The following is a 16,272-nucleotide window of genomic DNA, read 5'->3' on the forward strand; positions in this document are numbered from 1 at the left end:
TAAATGTTACCCCACTAATCTGTGTATATAACGGAGGTTATGATACAAAAAAAAGATCCAGTCATAAATCCCAGATTTCAAAACGCGCCTGAACCAAGCCCAGATATTTGCTGAAATAATACATCACATATCTCACATTCAGAAAATTACAGACAAGCAGCCTCACTCTACAGACGGGCGCTCGACTAGACAGGGACTACCCGGACCCACATGGTCAGAACCCACACATCAGTGGATCCAAAACGGCATGAGAGACAAAAATACGAACGAGAGTGGGAGAGCAGGGAAACAAGCTTGTGGCTGAAATCGAGGAAGGATCAACTAAAAACTGCAGCAGCAGAGCTTGAAATTAAATTCTGAGAAAACATGAAGTAATCGCTGTCTTCCTTTTTCTGCCATTAGAATCTGGAAAGCAGTTAATTAAACGTCGCTAAGGTAAGCTGGGCTTCTCTTTTCCTCCTTCCATGCTGCTTTGTGAATTCCAGCACAGTTCCTAGCCTCATTTGTTGTTTGGTGGTGTACATTTTACTTATTGAGCAGTGGAGTTTTGTACAGCCTAGGCAGAGATTAAGACAAATTCTGATAAGGACTGGAAGTTGACTCTCAGCATTAAGGAGGATTAATGTTTAGCTCTGTGTGGCAGGGGCCTTCTCAGTGACTGTGTTTACGCAGTGTTGCAGACCCCGCATTAATCCGAAATTAGTATAAAAGATCAGCTGTGGCCACTGAGGCGAACCTTCGAAGGGCTTAGGCCTGTAATCAAGTCTCACTTTTGGACAATGAGCGCCTAGAAGGTCAATGAGAGACGAGGGGTGGGGTATTGGGTATTGGGGGTGGACGGGCTCTTTTGGTGACCACATGATTTAATTTAGGTGAGATCTACACACAGACAAAGTATGTGGCTTCTTCTCCTGAAAACATCGGACCAGGATTTGTTTTAGTTGGAGCTGAAGGAGACATTCATGTTTATCATTTAACACTTGAAAGACATTTCTCTCTTTTTACTTGAAGCCGATCTGAAATCTTATCCAAGTATTTGATGACACAGGTTTACATTTCAGAGCGTAACATATTAGCTCTGTCACATAATTATGATGTGTACCGAGGGATTAAAACAACACAGTATGGAGCTATAGAGCTGCTTGTAGAAAATAGGACGACATCTCCAACACAAACCCGGACAGAGAGGAGGTGCATGGAGAATCACATGAGATGCCTGAGAGTTTAACCCTAAAAAACTAAAACTGGATGAAATTTAAAACTACCAGAAAAATGTGAGTGAGTTTAATATAAAATTATCTATCAGGTATTAAGATTTTTAGGATCATCTTTTCTGTTTGTATTTTATCAATAGAAATATTATTTATTTAAAAATTTAACTTATCCAACACAAAGGCAGCAGTGCTATTTTCACATCATCATATAACAGAGTTTTTTTTATTTCTTTTATATATCTATTTTTATGGTAATTTTAAAAATTGTCTCCTTTTTTGTTTTTCATTTTAAAATACTTTATTTTCCAAAAAGCTAAACTCAGCTACACAAGAGACAAATAATGCTGATCTCGCCTAAAGAAAAATATAGAAAATTATTTATTTTTTCCGCATTTCCTTTCCTCTAAAATGTTTATTTTTAACTTCTTCTTTTCTCCATTATTTTCCTTTTTTTATCTCTGTTTTTGTATTTATTTATTTTTTTTCTGAAGTCATGAGGGATTGCTGATTGGTTGGTTGTCTGTTCTTCTTGTTAATGTAACAATACAAGAGTGTATGCCAAGCTTAATCACAACATGTTGTTAATATTCTAATAACTATATAAAAAGGCAATTTAAAATGTTTTATTTCAGTGTAACTTCAGTGTAACTTTGATAATTTTTTTGTTTTTATTTTGGAGTTTTTTGTTTGGGAACAGGAAGCCTCATGTACGACCGAGAGAAGACAGGAAATATAGCTGAGTATGAACCACAAGCCTCGGTTGATGATTACTCATGAAACTGTTGATGTCTGCATTATTTTGTGTTTTTAAACCACTCTGGAGGAGCGATGCCACGCTCCAAAACGCTTCCAAAAGGAGACAATTTTATTGATATTTTTAAGAATGCTTACCATACATGGAGCCTAATAATGTGGCCACGAGAGTTTCTCTGGCGCGGCGGATGAGTTCAGGGGAGCTTGCCCTTGTAAATACTTTCCAGGCTGCATCAGTGAAGTTCCTTGAATTATTTATTTACTGACATTTTTCAGCGCTTGGGTAAATTACAGCCGCCAAAATCATCTCCTCAATCAACTTCTTGGCACATGCCAGTCCTGAAGTTTTCCACAGGAATCCAAGCGTGCATCATGTGAACACACGTGTTATCAGCTTACACGCACACACACATGTACACAACATAAACCATCAGCAGCAACAAAGCTGAATGATAATTTGGGGCATTTACACCCTGTTGTGGTGGAAGCAGATCTCTTCATGTGCCATAAGGGTACCAGGAACCCCTCAGCCCCTCGTGCCCCCAACCTCAGCCACCCACGGCTCCTGCTAAGATTAGACAAATTAAACGCTATTATTCACGTCACTCCTGCAGCTGGCCTTTAAAGTGGTTCTGTGTTAACTATCAGAACGGTTTGCTTTAAAAGCCACAGTCTTCTCCTTCATTTACGATATAAAAAAGCGTTTTTGGCCGACTCGCGGTGGGATTTTTCCTCTCTTCGTGTTGCAGAGGAAAAGAGTTTTTATTATGCTGGAGTTTCTGCTGCTTGGCATGCATTTCCATAGCTCTAAATACTTCATCTACACAGTTTAGTCCAAAACCCGAAATGTTTTAATGACACAGTTCTAGTATTATTCATCTGGTTAAATCTTTAATCTGTGTTTTCGTACACTGTTTTTCCTCCACAAGAAGACACTCCAGTGTTTGCATTCTATTAAAAATATGATGTGTAGCTCAGGCAGCCTCTCACATCTGTCCTTATGATTTTAATGCAGTCTCATGTGGACACTCCACCCCCATCCCAAACCCACTACCACCCACCCCTTTATTTTCCCGGTTGTATTCCCTCAACCTGATAATGGATGTGGTATTGGCCAGGGGCCCTTGGACTGAGGATCACCGGTGATGGATAACCTTGTTTCAAACCCATCATCACTGTACAGCATGTGCCTTGTATGTGTTGTAAAATCCCCCCCATCCTGACCAGGTTCCAGACTCAGATTGGACAAATGGACAGTTAGAGACGACGTGCAAACCAAGTTTCATTTTTATCTCGTGTTACAAACTGGAGAGAAAAAACAAATCCTACATTTTTGTTCCCAATTCAAACCATTTAATAAATCATCAGTTCAATGAGTTCAATTAATGAATTGGCAATAAGCAATCACATTAACTTACTGTAACAGGCATTCAAGACACAAAGGAACTACTGATTGGGACAAGCACAAGTAAACGCTGCAGAAAGATGATAAATACCCCAAATTATTCATCCATGGTTTTCAATGCCTTGATACAGTGCCTTGTAAAAGTATTCATACTTCTTGGATTTTTTCACAAATTTAAAAAGTGTAAATTATTGAGTCAGCTTTAATTTAAATAGCATCCAGTGCAAACCGTTTCCTTTAGACATTGATTTGTAGCCCGGCTGTGTGTAGCTCAGTTAAGGGTCTGATTACACAACAACGTTTCCAAAAAATGATTTTCATTGCATTTGCAAAAAGTAGCATTTACACAACAGCAGAATAAAAATGCTCTGCATGCAGATGAAAACACCAACAGCAACGGAATCAATGTAGTGTGCATGCCAGGCCCATAGGAGGCAGTATTTCTTTCTTTTATCCACAATTTGTTGTCCCTGGCCTGATCCAGAGGAGTGGTTTCATAGGAGGATGTGATGCGTCACGAATATTCCACAACAGTTCAGGTTTTGCTTTAACACGTCAACTAATCTGAAGAGGTGCAGTAGTTGTTTTTGTTGTTTATTTTCACTAATGTTGTTGTGCTGTGAGCAGAGGAAACATTTTTAAGGAAAGTCGTGACATCATCATGTCCTGTTGTTTTTGGTTCACTTCAAACAAGCATGATTTATATGGTTTGAGCTGATGGTAGAATGGATGGTGCCAATGATTGGAGACACCATTCAGCTTGTACATACCTAAATAGAATGGTTTTTATAGCAATGATTTTTAATGTGTCAGAAAGGTCTAGTCAAAGTCCAAACTTAAATCAAATTACAAACCCTTAAAGTTATACTTACAAAAGCTCCCCACTTATAGTGACAGAGCTTAGTTTATTTTCAAAGAAAAACAAAATAATGAATAAAAATGCAAGCCACACTCATCAGATTTGTTTTGTTTCAGGAAGTAAAGAATTCAGACAAAGTGAAGAAGCCAAAGTAAGAGCCACAGTTGCTCCTCCAGCTCCCAATTTAAGCTGTAAATTACAGTTATACATAAAACATTGCACAGAAAAATAGTAACATATATTTAAACAATTGAAATAATCATATGTTTATACATACAGATCTGCAAAGATTTGTAGATGATAAATGGTATTTTGATCTACAATGAAGCAGGTTTTTGTTACTTGATCCCTCTGTCATGCTTTGAGTCTGCATGCGCTCAACAAAATGAACTTTTTGAAAGCTTATCTTCTGCTCTGACCAGTCATAGAACCAACACCATCCCATCAGGAGCCAGGGGCGCCGACTCCTTCCAACATTACTGCCTTCTGGGATTCTGGCATATCAACTTTAAATCCTGCTATGGGGAACTCCACCAAACTTTCTCGCTGAGGGTGAAAATGAGCACCGGTTGAGATTGTGTGTCTATGAAAACAGTGATGGAGCAGTTTGGGCCTGATGTGAAACATGATAACACCGCCTACAAGCTGGGTGTCGAGAAAACACCACTTAGTTTGACTTTCAGATTTGATGCTTGATTATTATTTTAATCCGAGACGGTGTCGCGTGGAAAAAATGATTGCCATACTTCCAAGTCATTTTATAGATTGGAAATTGCAGCACTTTTCAATGCAGTTTCAAGTTGTATGTGTACTGAAATCTGTACACGCAGATTATGTGGCGGGAACTTAAACTCTAAGCAGATTTTTTTGAGTATTTTGTCATAAACTCAGAGGAATTGTGGTCAACATCATTAGCTGCTAAGTTATGACTAAATCTAGTACATTTTTTATGTGTTTTGTTGATGAAAGCAGCATCAATGCAGGAGGTAATTAGTCCAACCAAATTAAAAGCTGACTCACAGTTTAAGGACAGCTGTACGACTCACTCTACACCCGGAGGTTTTTTCTATCTAAAGGAGCTGCCGACGGCTGTTTCTCATCCTCACTCACATGAGTTATATGTCTGACACATCTTACAGTACACTAAAAAGACTCAGCATACATGAAGAGAAAGAAGAAAAAAAATTATGTGCTTCACATTCACATGTTTTGCATTTCTTGCTGGGAGAGGGTGTCATCTCTAAAGATCTAATTCAATTTAACCTCCAAGCTGTTTCCAATCCTTCCCTTCTCAATATTTCACTCCATGGGTTCAAGGCTGGAACATTTGCTGTTTGATTGCCTTTTAATGGCGAAATACGTAGAATTTTGTTGACGAAAAGTCTAAGGAAAATGGTCAAGTCCTTAGAGTGTCCCTGGAACAGGCAAAAAGGAAAATCTTGCAATTAATTTTTTTTTCAAACGCCGTTTAGAAAAAGAGTGTGCTATCCAAGATAGACAGCAACTTGTTCCAGCAGAAACACCTCAATACTAAAAGTTCAGTATAAATCATGCTCATGTATTTTTATTTAAAACTTAAAAACACAAAGAATGCACAATTTTCACATCTCCAATAAATACTCTAAAAAAAATGAAATAATTAATGTTATTCATGTTACGAGGCTCACAGCTCACACATTAACGTGTTTTATTCATTTCTCACATTTTATCTAAAATAGACACATTCAATAAAGTTGAATATTATTAAAAAGCCAATTTATTTCAGAAACATTATTGCTAAGAAACAAAACATAAAGTTAATCAAACACAGAGTTGTGTTTTCCAGTCTTTATTCCATTCATTATGATGATTTTCCTCTTACAGACATTTAAAATTAAAATATAACATCAGACCAATAAAAATTTATATATTTATAAATATATATAATACAGAAATATGGATTTCCCTCCTACAGTGAGAAGCTGTTAAAATGATAAAACAGGATTCACCTCATTGATGTCCACCTGCATTCAGTCTCTAAACAGTGAAGTTATCAGGTGTTCAGGAGATGAAATCACTTCAAGGTGAAATAATACACACTCTTTGTTCAGCTTGATAGTCTGTCATAAATTATTGTTTAGGAAATAAGTGGAAACTGCTGCAAGAGAAGAATTCATGAAGGATTCTCGACATCTGACTGTGATTTATTTTTTACTTACCAGTAAAATACAAGTTTGTTCTGACTTCTAAATAAAAGATTTTTGCCACGTCAAAATGTTTGGCCCTCATTTGGGCCATATTTCTACTTTGGCTGCTATGAAAGTAACTTTGACTTCAGTGGTTCAGTACAATCACAAGATAAAAACAATGAGAATCATCAATTCTCAATACTGGGGTAAAGAGTTGAGTTTTAGACTTTGACTAAACTTATACTACTTTGACTCATACTCTAATTATTGGATAATTGACTAAGACTTGTGGTCTGGGACTCAAGTCTAATGAACAATCTAGCTGTTCAAACCTCAGCTTCGACATAGCATGCACATATGAAAAAGTGTGTTTGTTTTAATAACCAACAACATGCTGACTGAATAGTATTTCTTTTTTTTTTTTTTATTAAACCTTTAATTATACAGGTTGTCCCACTGAGATCCAAGATCTGATTTACTAAAGACCTGTTTTGATAAAACAAACCACTAAAACAAGCTGGAACTGCAAGCAGTTATCAACTGGTTCCAACCCAGCAAGCAAAACACAGTAACAATATAAGTAATAGTTACCAAAAGTCATCAGACACTGTAGTTAGTAATGGCTCATCGTAATCTGTTCATCTGCTTGCTTCATAATAATGATCATCTGGATGTCTCAATCTGAGCCCTGCATCAAATCAAAATAAATGTAGCTTAAATGGAGGTTGTGATCTTCATCTGGCATTATTACAAAGACAAGACCTTCAGATCAAAACACTTCTTGTTGTGGTTCTACAGAAGAGCATTATTCCTGTTCATTCACCAGAGCTTGTGCTATAACAGCAACTGCAAAACCTTCAAATTAAGATTTATTACAAGTTAGCTGTTTTGCACTGACTGATAAACAAATGGAAAGTTAGAGCACATATGTTAACAGAAATTGTACTTATTTATTTTACGTTGAACAATAATTATTTGATTATTTGAACTTGTTCAATTTCCCCTACCAAAAAACAAAAATCCACATTTGTATTTCTGATATTATAAATTATTTTTCAATTTCCAAACATTTTTACTGAACATTAAAATCTAATGTTATTTGAAAATGCACAAGTCTTACTCAATAACCTACAGTAACGCAGAGTTACATACCATGCATCCTCAGGAGACTGCTAATTTCATTAATTGAAAACTTGAGATTTGTGAGCATCTCTAGTAGCAGTAAAAAATTTAAGGCCTTGTAATTTTATATCAGGGACACACTAACCAGGACAGGACAAATTTCTAAATTTAATACCTACATCGTTACTGGTGAGGGGCTTCAGTCTCTCCAGCAAATGATATTGCTCCATATGTTCAAAACATTGATACTATAGAATCATATTCTTGTGTGCGTGATGGATTTATGCATTAAATTGATTGCATTGTGACTTTATTTTTGCCAGTCTTTGTTTAGGCCTAATCTGTAGAGTACAGTGTAGTTTTACCCGTGAACAGCTTCTCCCACCTGAGTTATGGATCTCTGCAGCCTCTCCAGAGTTAACGTGGTTCTCTTGGTTGCTTCTCTGATGAATGTTGTCCATGATGTTTTGGTAGGTCTGTTGGTGAGCCAGCCTCTCTTCATGTTCAGATGATGGATTGATCAGATTGATTTTGGGGAAATGCTCAAAAGTTCAGATATTGTTTTACAACCTAACTGTACTTTAAATTTCCTCTCTGACGTTTCTGCTGTGGTCCATCTTTTTATTGATCATGGTGACTTCTGAATGCATTTGGTTGCAATGGACTTTATTTACTAAAAGGGAAAGGATAACACTTTTTAGAATTTTTTAGATGTAAAAAATTAATTTTTTAATTAATTTTTTTAATTGTTTCAATTTCCTTCCATTTCTCAATTATGCCAAATTTGTGTCACTTCAAGATTCTGCTAAATTAGAGGGAGAACATAGTGTCTGAATATTTAAATAAAAACTTAAAAAATCCATTTGTGTGCATCCAAAGCTGCTACAAGACAGCTTCTCCTAGAATAGCAGGAGTTTTGCTGTCTACACTTCTATATTTAAGTGTTGTGGTCATGCATGATTCATTATGGGCTCAGTGAGGCACCCGTCATGCCAAAGCATATGCCAAGCTGAAATATCAAACAACTGGCACTGACTGTTGCCATGAGAGGTTCTCCACTCTTGCCACAATTCGCTTGCACTCCATTCACCACTAACTGCCTTTGCAGGGTGATCCTCATCCACTTATGAACAGCGTGTGAGAGTATCAAAATAACTTGTGAACATCAACTTTTAAGACGAGGTTTCTGTCGATCACGAAAGAAGGTTTGAACTGTAAAAGTCTAATAAAACAAAATAAATCAGATCACATTTCTTGCTGAAAGTGTTACTTAAAAATGCACTTTCCTGAATGTTGGCCTTTGAACAAAGGTCTGTTTTGAAGGCTGCAGGAGGTTTCGCCACAACAGCTGTGTAGTGACTCTGGTATTTACAGAAGTTAACATTGTGTTGCCATGTGGTTCTAGGTTATATCAGCGAGCCACAGAAGCAAAACTAAAAACGTATATTGCACATTTATGAAGTTCTGAAGTCATCTGTAAGGAAAATACCCACAAGTGCCTCATATAAATAAACACCACAGAATACATCTGAGTTTCCCTCCTCTGCCAAGCAACATTACCCAAGGCATAATAGGAGAGATAAACTGAGCGTTCTGGTTCCCCTCACAGTGCAACAAGCCATGAAAGAAGTTTCCTTTTTATGACCAGCGATGCACGGCATGTTTCTTCAACAGATTCTGTCCATTAACACATCAGCTGTGTGTGCATTCACTTTGTGAGAGAAACAAGAGGCAGATGGATCCTGTAGTCGCGTCGTTCACAGCCAGCACAGACACAGTAGAAGGGGAAATTTGTTTCACAGAGGTCACCCCACCAGAGGGTGAGGAGCAGACACTCGTCACTGCAAACCGTGTGATCCATCATCACCGGCACGTTCTTCTGTTGGAAGATGGCGAGCATGCTGGGAGCTCCCACAGACCTCCACTTGAGCACAGTTACGCTCAAATACATGAAACACTGAAGATAACCTGAGGTAGCAGCCACATCACACAGGGGCTTGCAAAAGTGGTCACAGCCCTCAGACCTTTTCACATTTAGTAATGTTGCAACTGAAAAATATTTTATTCCTTTTTTAAGTTAATTAATTTTGATTAATTAACTACATAGATTTCAATGCATTACAAATTTTAATGCTTTTTTTGTTTGTTTTTTTCCGTGAAAATGTTCTGGCCAGAACCTTTATGTTCTGGTGTTTCTGGTACGCCTGTATATCAAACACACAACATCTGCAAACAGCAGCAGATGGAAGACAAAGCTGCTTCTCTTGGGCCACTGGGTTGTTCATTTCTGCTTCAAAAAACAATCCGATTAAAAGCTGGAATAAACGATTGTGTTTAAGTTGCTCCAAAAGTAGTTTGCCAATCAGTGAACCTACTCATCATTCTTTACTCTGACACCTCAGAAGTCACTTAATCAGTGCATGGGAGAGTATATCACCTCTACAAACTATCAGAAAACTGGAAAAAGTTGCTCTTGTGAAGAAATAATATTTTTGTGGCAAATTGCTGACAAGTGGCAGCATCATGCAGTGGAAAAATTGTGTTTTCAGCAGGGAAGTTGATTGGAAGATGGATGGCTGGGGTGGAGGTTCACCTCACAGCAGGACAGACACCCTAAACCTATAGCCAGAGAAATAACGAGATATTTTCACACATATTCATGTTTTAGGATGGCCTAGTCAAAGTTCAGGTCTAAACCTAATTTAGCATGTGTGGCACGACTGAAACTGTTTTGTTCTCTGATGGTTCCCATCAAAATCGTACAGAGACTTCATTCCTGTGATTCTATTGAAAGGTGCTTCTACAAAATGCTGACTCATGTTACCTGAGTACACTTAGATGCCACACTTTTGAGATTTCTATTTGCAAAAAAAGAAATCATGAATCACTTTCTATCCACTTCATCCGATCGTATCTAACCTGACACCCTAACCTGACCAGTAACCTGATACTTTCAGAAGGAATTTTGTAACCTGGTGTGAAGAAATGCCTTCAGTCAGTTTTTGTGGATTTCATTAGATTTAGATTTAGATTTTCTCTGAAAGGGAGAAAAATACCTGTGAAACTCTAGCTAATACAATAACTCTGTGCTATATCTAAAGTAATTATCTAAGATCAGCGCTGGTGAATCTCATTGCAAACAAAAGCTGTTCTGTAACAGAAGTATCTCTGAGTTTTACAGCAGTGCTAATTTCACCTCCAACTTGCCAAGATCAGCTAGGTAGCAGCATCCGTCTGTTCTGGAGCCAAGTCTGGCTCTGATTATCACCAGAGCTACTGCCTCTGCCTGAGAAAAATGCTGCCGCTTTAAAATAAATGTTATTGTTTGTCACAGGAAACCAATCTGATTACTGTTTCTTCTCTCATGTGCGCACTTAACGCCGCACACCGGGCTGTATTTACGCATGTGGTTTTCATTCCACGGCCCCAGCCAGAGGGGAAATGGACACCTCACATTTTCATCTTTATTAAGTCACAGATTTTAGAAGGGTAAAACGGGGGTTGTTTGCACAAAGTATTTGCCGATCTGGAAGACAATCTGTCTGCGCACATCAAACAATAGATTGGGTTTCCCAGCGGCGGCAGAAGCAACAGAAAGTCAGAAGTGGCCAGGGGAGATGGAGCAGGACGACTCGTCTGATAGCTGTGACGTCTGTGTTTGCTCAACTTGACAGCGAAAGTGAGGAGCTGTTAAAGTGTGGTGCAAAGCTATTTTGGGTCCAACAGGAATTGGCCATTTTGATGGTATCATTTCACGTCGGCTGTGTGTACAGTTACAGCAGCGGTGTCGACGTTAATGTACATCTTATCAAATGCCTCTGAGTGAAAACAGCATCTCCAGGGTTCTCTAATTTACTCCACTCTTCATCTGTTTTGTTTTTTTCCCATTCCTCTGGAAAATGCTGAAACAGTGCTGAATACTGAAACATGCACACAAAAAACAACAGAGTGCAGAAAGAAATAATGCATGTAAAAAAACTGAATTAAAGACTTGAAAGACATCTGAGTGGAAAGCTGAGAAACGGAGAGAGCCGTCAGCGGGGCCTGCCAAGGCTTAGAAGTCAGACTGTTTGTTTTGCTTCGTATGTCGGCGAGTCACTGCTGCTCCCAGTGTGGTTCTGTCCTGCCGTCATTCTCCATTAGCTTCCTCCAAATAAACTTTACCTCTTCTTCTTTACTTCGCACCCAGCACAGCAGTACCACACACCTCCTAGGGAAAACACACACACACACACACGCACACACACACACACACACACACACACAATATCTAAATGTTGTGAAAGGAGCCAATTAGAAAATTTATCTTGTTTGGAGGCCTCGTAATAGTTTAATTCCAAAAACATGTCTTCTGCCTCTCTGGTAATGTGTCACATGTGCGGCTGTGGCTTTCTGCAGAGCTGGGGTGGGCGAGCAGCACTGGGGGGGAAGGGGAGTTTGAACGTGCTTGGTGGCAAACATTTGTTTATGTTTTCCTCCTCGTGCATCATTTCAAAGGGCGGCAACACGGGCTTCACATCTCCTGTCGATTAGAAACACATTGCGAAGTGCTCGGTATGAAAAACTGTCAAACCAACAGTCATGTCATGTATGAGAAACGGGGGGAAGAGTTGTGTGATGCAATGTGTTTTTAAAGATAGAATAACTTCGGCATTTAATCAGGGAGACATCGGCTCATTTGGTTTCACTTAAATCCACAAACCACCCCAAACCTCCCCCTGAAGTGCAGAGATAGCTTGTATTGCAGGACCCACCACTCCCAACTGCAGTGTGTGGCTTTCTGTGTGTGTTTGAACAGTGTTGTTTTAAAGGAATCTGGTATCAGAAGATTTCTGTCACATCTACATCTCATATTGATGTAAATAAATTAATACATAAAAACACATCAGTTGTCTCCACCAGCTGATGAAAGAGGGAATACAACATGTGTGTTTTTACTACCTATTTATTTTCTACTTCCTGTGTTTGAGCCTGAGCACATGGCTAAAAAGGCTTTTAATTGTTCCCATTACACACAGCTGAGGCATGCTACCAAAGCAATGACAGGAACGGTCCTTGAATAGACATGCAACTGTAAAACCTGAAGAAGAGGCTCTCATGTTTCGTTTTAATTTCCTCCTCGGTTTGCCCCTCCCATGCATGCTGTATTCCTAGTAGGAAAGAAACATCTACCAGCTTGATGAAACTGAAACTCTGGCTCAGGCTTTTGATATTTCATTTCTGAATGTTTCCATTTCTCTAAATAGAATAATGTCAGTTTCAACAACTTCAAAATTTAATTTAGAATCAGTGCTTACAGAGAATGACATTTTGTGACATTTAGCAAATTTCCATGAAAGTTGACTGAATCATAAACAAAACTGACTGTTTCCTCTAAAAAAAATTGATATTTACATCTTTTAATGAACAAAAACACTATTTAGTCATTTAAAACCGTTGACTTTATGCTTGGAATTCACAACAATTATTTTGATTTGCATGAAGGAAATCAGGACAAATGTAAAAAAGCATTGAAGAAAAAACACCTGGCAGCCAAAACTTCAGTCAAATTCCAAAATCAATACACAACATAATGCTGACCCAAAGCTAAAGAGTGATGAAAAGTGTGGCAATTCTGTCTGGAAAAAAGGAGGAACTCAAAGGAACTGTTATCTGATAGCTGCAGCTTGATTAGCTAACAAACCGGCACCCTAAGGAGAACTTTATGAGCTCTATGTGGAGCGACCAGTCAGCTTAGATGGGCTGACTGTGGCCCAGATGGATAGTTGACTTAGAATTGGAAGGTTGTAAGTTTGATTCCAGCTTCCTCTTGTCATGTGGCGATGCGTCTCAGCATGAGGCACTACATAGAAGTAAGCCATGTAGAAGTAAGCCATGGTCATGCTAGTCTTGATTTTCCCACATACTCAGCATGTCATTCTTCAGGACTTCCTCTGCCCAGCTGAAGTTAACTTTCCCACAGAAACACCTTGTTTGGGATTAACAAGTCACTTAAACTAACGCTAAACATTGTGGATACAAGGAAAGCTGAACTATTGATATCCAATCGGCCAGCTGATGTATGCAGCAGCAGATTTTTGTTTGTTTTTATTATTTTTACTTACAGAGAACTCACTCACTAAATGTAAAGAAAGCAATAATTTTGCTAACACACAACATGTTCAGCCACTTTGCTGGTTTAGTTGTTGACTCCCTGCATGAGCAGATTTGAATTCTCATTATTATTATTTATTTATTTTTTAATTCCTGAAAACCAAGAGTTCACATCCCTAATCTTGGTGGAAATTATATTTTTAACAGATAAACCTTTTTTAGTGATCAATGAAAAATCTGTCTTCTTCATGTGTTCACATCTTCACCCTTATTTCAATCACACTGTAGACACATCTGTATCTAAAATGTCCCTGACTTCCTTATTTGGTCACCAAGATGTTTGACAAATTCTGACTAAAACAGTTGTTTTTTTTTTTAAGATGAAGAGAACAATCTTTACTAATATATACTCCATCAGACTCTGTGTTATCAGATTATGTTATGGCATCAAAATATGGTAATTATTTCCTGTATTTAAAATAAGTCTGGCTCTAATGACATTTTTATCACCAAAAATTGTCTTTAAATGAAAAAACATCAATTATGCTTTATTTATGCTTCAAACTTTCAGTGTTTATTGGTTTTATGGCTCTTTCTTTATTTTATTGTTCATTTTAATTTCTGTCACACAGTATAACATTTATATGGATAAAACAAAATGATAAAACAAAAGGTTATGTCTAATTTCTAACTCCTTTTCATGAGCAATTATGCATTTACACTAACAATTAACAATTATTATACACTTGTTCAATTCATTTTACATTGTAATAGAAAATGTGGTTAATCTAGACTGTGTTAAAGAGAAATCACAGGTACAGGTGTAGAAAGTATATATAAATATATGACATATTACCTTTAGTTTCATCCATAAATGATTTGTGCAAACAGAGAATATATGTGATCAGGTGTTGTATGTGTGAACCATCATTAGTGAGGCAGTGGGCAGCACAGGGTGAACCCGGTGCTGGGCAGGGTAAGGCCTTATCGCTGCTTTAATTTTTCTCCCCAAGGTGAGCTGGGAAGAGATCAGTGGCACTAAACCCTGGGAATTACCCTAGATATTGGCCCCCTGTGGTCTGCAAATGAAATCCTGCTGTCGGCAGGAAGAACATGGTGGTTAACACTCTGAAAATCAGTTTTTGTGCAGACCACAGCTGGCGTGAAGGGACAACGAAGAGCAGCAGAGAAAGCTGAAGTAAGGAACAAGAAAATGAGAGGGGGAAGGGGCAGTTTGAAGGGAAAAGAACTCATATGAGAGAAAAATCTGAGGAAATTGCCTTGCTTTTGGCCTTTATTTTAGAATACCTGCTTAAAACGTACATACTTTTCAGCACCAAGTGTCTTCAAAGGTAGTCTGTGTAATATGTGAGTCTGTATGAAAGCTGAGCCCTTATATTCCATGTGGAGGACAACCTCAAAAATTATACGTAAGAGTGGTAGCAGACAAATGCAGACTTTAGATGCATGAACCAAACTGGGGTTGAAACCAAAACCAGCGTCCAGCTGTTTGCGGGCTTGAGCCGGGTTCTGGGGGCCAAGCCGACTCGCCTATGAGATAAAAATCAGTGCATGTAATCATAACCTACACACACTGGCTGAGCAGCTGTCAGGCCGATGATGGTTATCACCGTTTTCTTTTTTAGCCGACTGAAAGTAGTCACTTTAACACAATATTTCAACTGAAACAATCAAATGACATTTGAGCATTTTGAGTCTAATGCAACAAGAAAAGTGTTGTGCTGTTTATTGCAGGTAGTAGAGAAAGCTTGTTTAAGGGAATAAAAAACCCATAAATGGTCATGTGGCATGAAGGACTCGTTGAGAACAGAGCTTCCCTGAGGGCCTGACGGTTTGCATTTGCTCAAAAATACAAATAGCATTGTGCAGATTTCCATACAACAACTTCCTCTGATTAACATTCCTTCATTTACATGCTTTAGGTGAGGAAGTCCTCAAAAGTAAAAGATGCATCTCACTGTAAGAGGAAAGAAGCTGCAATCTAATCCGTGATTCTCAGTGTAATTAACCAAGAACTGGAGTTAATGACATGGAAAATTATACATCAGCTTGTTGAACACCAAACTGACACGACGCAGGCAGAAACTATATATGCTGTTACATTTCAACACTCACTTGAGTCAGTCTTAGCTTCGCTGCCTCACAGATATACACAAACATCCACACACACACACAGCCACATACACACACATCTTCACCTATGTATTTAGCACCGACTCCCCTGCTGCCCTGTGACACAGAGATATTATTTATAGGCTCTTATAAGGGTGTAAAACAAGCCCTCTTCTCTTTAGAAAAACCCTCCCTGAATCAGACCAAAAATAGCAGGTGCCCCGATCACTTAACTAGGCTGGGGGGGATTCAAGGCTAGGAAATAAAGAGAAGGTTGTTTACTCATTGCCAGAATGAAACCAGTGCTAATCTCCAATCAAGTCCAAAAGGCAGATAGTTAGCAAGGAGAACCTAAAAATATCCCAGAGGGTAACACATTCCTGATATGGTCGAGCTTAACTTTGATCATACTATACGCTGGACCGTGTGTGCTGAAAATGATTAGCACTTCTGTACAGCGCTTCGGGAGATTCCCTATATAGATTCATTTAAAGGGCATAGCTCAGAGTATTGAGGCATGTTGCA

The 16,272-nt window shown here is 38.4% G+C and overlaps 1 protein-coding gene across 1 annotated transcript in view; it reads left to right on the forward strand.

Moving 5' to 3' along the window:
* The first annotated feature begins 273 nt into the window (after positions 1–273).
* The window catches only part of pitx2 (paired like homeodomain 2), a 57,871-nt gene continuing 41,872 nt past the window's right edge, over positions 274–16,272 (forward strand). The window contains exon 1 of the mRNA XM_023329080.1: positions 274–435. The gene's annotated coding sequence lies outside the window, so the exon portion shown is untranslated. The remainder of the gene's footprint in view (positions 436–16,272) is intronic.

Source organism: Xiphophorus maculatus, chromosome 23 (genome assembly GCF_002775205.1).
Source record: "Xiphophorus maculatus strain JP 163 A chromosome 23, X_maculatus-5.0-male, whole genome shotgun sequence".
NCBI lineage: Eukaryota > Metazoa > Chordata > Actinopteri > Cyprinodontiformes > Poeciliidae > Xiphophorus > Xiphophorus maculatus.